Below are 8,519 nucleotides of genomic sequence, written 5' to 3'. Positions count from 1 at the left end.
GGATTTTCATGCACAACCATTTCTAGGGTTTACAAAGAATGCTGTGAAAGGGAAAAACATCCAGTATGTGGCAGTCCTGTGGGTGAAAATGCCTTGTTGACGCTAGAGGTCAGAGGAGAATGAGCCGACTGATTCAAGCTGATAGAAGAGCAAATTTGACTGAAATAACGAGGTATGCAGCAAAGCATTTGGGAAGCCACAACACGCACAACCTTGAGGTGGATGGGAAGACTCCACTGGGTACCACTCATCTCCACTACAAATAGGAAAAAGAGGCTACAATTTGCACGAGCTCACCAAAACTGGACAGTTGAAGACTGGAAAAATGTTGCCTGGTCTGATGAGTCTTGATTTCTGTTGAGTCAGAATTTGGCATAAACAGAATGAGAACATGGATCCATCATGCCTTGTTAGCACTGTGCAGGCTGGTGGTGGTGGTGTAATGGTGTGGGGGATGTTTTCTTGGCACACTTTAAGCCCCTTAGTGCCAATTGGGGATTGTTTAAATGCCACAGCCTACCTGAGCATTGTTTCTGACCATGTCCATCCCTTTATGACCACCATGTACTCATCCTCTGATGGCTACTTCCAGCAGGATAATGCACCATGTCACAAAGCTTGAATCATTACAAATTGGTTTCTTGAACATGACAATGAGTTCACTGTACTAAAATGGCCCCCACAGTCACCAGATTTCAACCCAATAGAGCATCTGGATGTGCATCCCACAAATCTCCATCAACGACAAGATGCTATCCTATCAATATGGGCCAACATTTCTAAAGAATGCTTTCAGCACCTTGTTGAATTAATGCCACGAAGAATTAAGACAGTTCTGAAGGCAAAAGGGGGTCAAACACAGTATTAGTATGGTGTTCCTAATAATCCTTTAGGTGAGTGCTATCTCTTTGTAGTTTAATCATGATTTTAATGTCTTGTTAAACCTATATGGGCTCTTTTACCTAAGTGTCAGTATCAGATTTGTATTTTCTTTACTCCCATTCTTCCTCTTCAATGGGTGTAAATGTTTTCTGGATTAAAAAGTTAAAAGTTAAACTTAGTTTGAAAAAAGATTTATTTTTTTGCCTAACTGAGCTCAGTTACTGTATCTTTTTCCTTTTCAGTAATGAAGACAGAAATCCTGTGACCTTCTCATGATCATTCATTAAGACATTGCTTTTCTATTTGTCTTTAATCAGCATTATGCATGCTACCTATTTACACTACATAATAATACAGATCCTCTGATACATACACATAGATGCTTAAAACATTTAAATAATTTTTTGCCTGATACTTTTACATACCGAAATGACATATTGTTTGCACATACTGTATGTGTGCTGGCTTTATAAGCACATAGGTAGCCAAGGAAACAAATTAAGACCTCAACGTGCTAAGCAACAGTACAGTTATTTGGATTATTCATCACATACTTTTAAATTCAAAAGGAAAGAAAGGAGGAATGATCTAGATTCAATACACGATTCACGGACAAGATCTGTGGCATCCCAACAATTATAGTTTTGGTATGAATAAGTTCATATAAAGTTTACATAGCTTGTTTAAATCATCCTTTTGGGAATGTTAGTATGCTGAATTGTGGGTGTTAATGTATGCTAACTGAGTTCCCAAAACTCATGATGTGTGCTAGCGACTCACTTTAGAGGTCTGTATTCTGAGTTTGGATGCCATCTTGGTCACCTGCTTAAATCGGAGTGGGACAGATCAATCTCGTCTTGCCCTGTAAGTTGTTCACAAATCTTACAAATGAATAAAACTGTGTAGTTCACAGTCATCGAGTGTTAAACCGAAAACTGTGGCTATTTTACAGCTCAGCCGCGCTTAATGAAAAACAATCACATCCACTGGGATTAGGTAGGATTAAGCAGACAAATATTAATTCCCACTGAGCCGTAAAACAAGGCCGAGACTTCCGAGGCATGTTGATTCAAAAACACAGCCGAGTGAAAATACTCGGATCAGAACGAAAGTTTGAATCACAAATGTGTCGGGGTGCTTCTCAACCCTGTAAACTTTCAATATTGCAACTATTCTTTATTATATAATGCATTGTATAAATGTTGTTGTGTTATGGAGGTGATGATGATGATGAAGATGTAGGAATGAACTGCTGAGTCATCAGGGTAGGATGTAAGAGGATCTCACGAGTCTGTCCTACACACTGTATAATCACACATCTGACTCACTGTGAGGGCATTGGGGAGCGATGTGAACTTGAGAAGAGACAGAAAGTGTCTGTTCTGTCATGACGGAAGAACCGTGAATGTATAAACATTTATTATTAGACTCTTTTAGGGAGACTGATCTTCACTCGACAACAACAGATTGTAACGTGTCTCTTCAAGTCAGCCTCGGCTTGCACATTTCCAAACTGCTCCCCGGTGGCCGAAGCGGAAACTGTATGCGATATTTATGCTGAGAACAGATTTAAAAGATTATAAATGTTCATAATGGGGATTAAAACGTTTATAGGCAGATTGAGGAAGAAGAAGTGAAGGAGTGATGAATGGGTAAGGGGAGTGTAACACAGTGCCGGCCCGAGCATCATAGGGGCCCTAAGCAGAATTTGTTTGGGGGCCCCCTATCACCAATTTTTTTATAAAAAAAAAGAAATTACAAACATTTATAAAAAGAAGAGAGTTGCACATTAAGTAAGGGCTAAAATTAGCATTAGGTACAGAAATCAAATGAATGAAATGAATCATAACATTTAAACATTTAAAAATGCGTCCAGAAAGCTTCTTACTTTACACCTTTTTGCGGGTTAAATGGTTTAAAGTCACTTGAAATGTTAACATTTGCAAGCCTTTAAAACACGTGAAATGATAAACTTTCCCTATTAAAATTTATATAATAATATTAATCCGCAAATCGCATGCGAGCTGAACTGTGGGTCGATCACGGATCAACTGCGATCTGTCACACTCTTAGAAAGGATGTGCTAATTTTTTACACATCATCTTGTGTTAAGATTTTAACACATTATATGTAATTTTAACAAATTTTATCTGTTGATTTTGTGTTAAAATATAACACATGTTGTGTTACTTTTAACACAAAATGTGTTGTTTCAATAATAACACAGCAATGGGTGAATTCTGGGACAACGCAGTTAGTGTGTTGTCCTAGAATCAACACTAATGTGTTGTTTTTAACACATTCGTTCTAAGAGTGCACACCAGTAGCTCCTGCTGCACAACTTAAACATACTGTAAGTAATCATGCAAACATACCTTTATCTTGCTCTTTTTTCTCCTCCTCTGTCCTTTTCTTCTTTCTCTTTTCGGCACCAGCGGGATACATACTTTTTTGTGACATGGCTTATCATTTATTACAGTTACGCCCTCTTACACAGTGGTGCGAAATGTTAAGGCACGCAAGGCTTATATATTGCGCGTGAGTCTCAAACGCTAGCACTGCAGACACACAGCAGTTGTCTGCAAATCAGATTTTTTTGTCTTGAATTATTAATTTGTATTCATTCATTCATATTCATTCATTTATATTACTTGTTTAAGTTATTTAATTGTAAAAAAAATTATTGGGGGCCCCCTGGTGGCCACAGGGCCCCAAGCGTCCGCTTAGTTCGCTTATGCCTTGGGCCGGCCCTGCTGTAACATCACAATTCACATTTAGTAGCTAGTCAGCAACTTGGCCTTACTAATCTATCTTACGTTCATCATGCATGTTAACACAAAAATATGCACCAGCTGTGTTAGTAGCCTAGTGCAAAACTCATATGTTTGATTTTCAGTGAACACACACGCTGAAATCCTAAATGCACCGTCACTTTTTCCAAATGCATAAATGTGAATATTGAAATGATATTGCCATCACCTCGCCTCATTTTGGCACTAGATGGAATGCGGTTATTAAGGTGAAGATGTTTATGTTTATGAGATCCTGTTGCAGTTATGGTTTATAATGACTGTCATCGGCAAACACAGCCTCTGTTCTCTCGGGCTCGTTTGTGCCCGACATTGACAAAATAGGTCATTGTAATTCAGTATATGCTAAAGGACACAGGACCGCTGGAGCGAGGCGGTAGGAACCCACCAGAGGAAAATAAAGTGTGTTGCAGGACCCAGGTCTTAAATGCATCAGATTATCTTTCTTTTTTTAATAAAGAAACCTTGTTTTTGTTCCCTCCATCTTTCTCTTTCAGGTTATACAGAAGAAAAGGTGTAACACAATGGCAAAGGGAGTGTTTTACAGCTGCAGTCATGTGGTCTCAGACCCAAATAACCTACCTACTTAAAATCACACATAGAGATTACATGTTGACCATTTTTTTATATTTATTAAACAAATCAGTAGACATTTGGTAAAAAGAATGAAGGTTGGAAATTTCAGCAGCAGAAACCTTTTTAACAAAATGATCAAAATGAAAAACGTATCATGCAAATGAGATCATGCTGCATGTAAAAATGACCCAATTATCAGCCTTACCTGTACCTGATAAGAGTGAAAAAAATAACCTAAAGTCATAAATTCAGTCCCTGGTATTTGCTTAGAAATTAACAAACACGCTTTTGGGTCTAGTTTAGATCAAGATCATCTCTTTTCAAGACACACTGAACAGACATGAGCAGTCTTAAAGTGAATGTTTACAGGTGGTGCAGTAAACAAACTGTTAATTGAGAGTTAATGAGGCTTACTAAAGGTCTTCATCAGTGGAAACTTGGCTGAGGTGCAATTAAAACAAACCTGCAGTATACAGCAACTGATGTCCATTCAGTGTAATAAAACTCGATGACCCGCTTCACGGGTCTCATATGTGCCATCTGCGCCTGCCCAAAGCACCAAAACGATAAAATAGGGCCTTATGCTTGCTAAAATCCTTTATTTAACTAAACAAAAGTCTGTGGTATATTGTTACTTAAAATTGGGAAGAATGATTTTGATCCTCTTGCTTTTATTTGCAGTGACTCAGTTACATTTTTTTGTATTTTGGAAATAATGTGCACTGTATGCTATATGCCTACTATGTTTGAAGATGAAGAGTTTTGTTGCAAAACGAGATAAATCCATTTTTTAACATTTTTGTCAAAACATATTTATTATTATGTTATCATGTTATTATTTTGTTTTATGATGCTATACTTAGCTGTATTTTTTAAGTTATGAAGGTTTAAATCAAAACAAACCAACTGCAGTTGCATTGAAATTAATGGGAATGCACAACCAAAAAACGAGATTTCTGAACAATTAAAAAATGGTGGTTATCTCGTTTTGCAACGAAATCTTCAGATATTATTCAACCACAAATGAATGGGTCATTCTACAGAAACGTCAACTTTTGGTATGGAGAGATGTTTTTAAATTGATTTCTTTTTCTAACATTTAAACTTAGACCACATTATTAGATTACTCTTTGACTATATGAGTACATATAAATGACAGCTTAATGATTTTTTATTTTTTATGTGCATATACTTAAAGACTGCATAAAAAAATTGTCACTGGTGTTACCAAATTCTTTCAGCTTTAAAGCTTAATTCTTAAAGGTATTGCGGAGGATTTTCTTTTTCCGGGTGGAGCATCAAGACTATTGGTCCTCCTAGTTGTCAATCAGGAGTGTTGCGCAATTGCATTTTTTTTTAAAGTGGAGAAGGCGGTTCTTTTGTAAAATTCGAGAAAATCCTCCGCTACACCTTTAAGTGTAGCAGAATTCAATGAATTTAAAATGATCATCATGTCACATGTGAAAGATTTTATTTAATGTGAAAGAAAAAAAACCCACAGTAACACCAGTGACACAACAAATCACCAGTCACTGGTGTTACTGATCTTTACTGGTGTTACCCATAAGAAGGTAACACCAGTGACAGTAACACCAGTGACAATTTTCATGAAGACTGTATTTTACAAAATTGCTGCTGCAAAGTATCAAAGCACATGTTGTCAATCATTGTATACTTACTAAATTACGTAGTTTAATCTATTTGTATTCTATTTTTTGCAATTCCCAAACAATAAAGGAGGTCATGCCAGTGACTTAAACTAAAAGCTTCATATGAAATCATGAGATAAATGAAAAGATTTCTGATAACTGAAAAGAGACAGTGGACTTACCACCATGGGCTTCTCTTTATAGATCTTCAGGAAAGTGAATGAAGTCAAGTGATGTCATCAGTGTGATTTTGATTTAAAAATAAGAGCTTTTTTGTTAAAGGGTAACACCACAACTCCAGGGGACCACTACTTTCATTATATATTTTATTATATTTATTTAGCATTTATTTTTTTAAATGTAATTTACATCATATATTTAATAGTTATGGACACATTGTTGTATTTTAAATGGAAGAAAATACCCTTTTTTGATCTCTAAATAAAGCTTTTCGCTTCTGTACATGAATGTGGGGATGAGCACTTCTGTGGTGCTTGGAATTCTAATTAATTATTAAAAATCAAATATTGCTACATTGATGGCTCAAGAAGGTGTAATTGTTCAAATAACATATTGTTTCATTTTAAAATATTAAAAAATTAACCCTTCTGTAAAGGCTGGGGATAGAAAAATGGACATTTCCGTAGAATGACCCAAATGCGATATACTGGAAATGGAGAACATTGAGGGATTGTGGAGAATTGTGCTGTGTTTACATTGCACATAATGTTTTATGTATGCGTACAGAAATTGTTCACATAAACATAATGCAGGAATAAAAAGATTAGTATGCTAGAAGTATGCAGAACATTTCCAGCTAGAGTTCATGAACTAAAAGTTCTCCCAAACTTTCTAAAGCACGCTGGTTTATCTTCAGAAGGTTGACTCGGGGAATTCAACCCTTGTCTGCATTTGTTCATTGCAACTCATTCTTCATTCTCTTCCTTTCTCTGTCAGTCGCTTACGGCGGCAACATCCTCAGCAGCGAGTCAAAGGAAGTTTGGCGCTTTCATCATTCTCTCAGTTTTTATTCCAGTACTCAGCTATGAGAAATGAAAGTGAGTTTGAAAAGGATCCTGAGGTTTGGTTAATCAGTTGTGTTGTATGACGGCTCTGCTGCATCTAAATCTTACACTGGCTTTAATTAATATCAGATCTCTCATCCTTGAGGGTTTGCTCTTTCTACCAGGAGGAGGAGTGACATGCAAATCCCAAGTCCCTCTGGGAGTTTTCTTTCTGTTCATTTTCGTGATCCTTCACTAGGAAACACCAGCTCGATGTCATGGAAATTCATACGTATTTTACCAGTTTGCTTATTTGTAAAAGTGAAAGTATGATACAATTATTAGGAAAAACAATAATTTAACCCAACCCAACACTGTAAAAATGTTGCTGTAGTTATGCAGCTGTTTGGCAGTAATTTAATGTAGATTTAAATATATATATCAAAAATGTATTTATCATTAGTAATATGTGTTGCTAAGGACTGAGAATTAAGACACCACTTCGCCTCACATGAATGCGCAAAACCGAGGTGAAGGGGTAAGGGGTAAGACAGAGAAATGAGACGCAGCCTTAATATGGACAACTTTAAAGAAAATTTTCTCAATATTAATATTTTTTGAACCCTCAGATTTAGGGGTAACAATTAATCGCAACTAATCGTTTGCAGAATACCTTTTTTTACATCATATATTTGTGTGTAATGTGTGTTATAATTCTGTATATATAAATACACACATGCATGTATACGTTTAAAAAATATTAACATGTGTATATACATGTTTATATTTATATTAGTGCTGGGGAAAGATTAATCGCGATTAATTGCATACAAAATAAAAGTGTTTTTTTTGCATAATATATGAGTGTGTGTGCTGTGTGTAATTATTTTGTATAAATACACACACACTCATGCATGTATTTAAGAAACATTTACATGTGTATTTATATTTATTTATTTATATTTTTATATATTCTATATGATATATAAATAAAAAAACTATAAATATATGAAAAAATATCTGAAATTAATGTATGTATATGTGTGTGTGGTTAGATAGACATAATAATTACACACAGTACACACACTATATTATGCAAACAAAAAATCACTTTTATTTTGTATGCGATTAATCACAATTAATCGCGATTAATCTTTGACCAGCACTAATTTATATATAATTTATATTATACATTAATATGAATACTTAAAATATACTTTTTTCCCCTTAAAATTATACATGCATGTGTATTTATTTTTACATAATTATTATATAGAATACACATACATATATTATATAAACAAAAACGTTTATACTGCAAACAATTTGTTGCGATTAAACCTTATGCAGCCCACCTCAGATTCTAGATTTTTCAAATACTAGTCAACATTTGAAGTGAATCAAAAAAGTTAATCAAAGTTGTCCTAAGAAAAGAACAGATATTGGTTTTAAGACAACTTTTATGAAAGCTTTTGATCCACTTTAAATGTTGACAAGTGTAGTGGTACATCTTGGCCAAATATTGTCCTATAACTGATCAGCTTTCAGATGATGTATAAATCTCAAATTAAAAAACTTGACCCTTATGGCTGGTTTTG

The sequence above is a fragment of the Misgurnus anguillicaudatus genome, chromosome 5, assembly GCF_027580225.2.
Source record: "Misgurnus anguillicaudatus chromosome 5, ASM2758022v2, whole genome shotgun sequence".
Classification (NCBI taxonomy): domain Eukaryota; kingdom Metazoa; phylum Chordata; class Actinopteri; order Cypriniformes; family Cobitidae; genus Misgurnus; species Misgurnus anguillicaudatus.
This window is presented reverse-complemented; position numbering follows the sequence as displayed.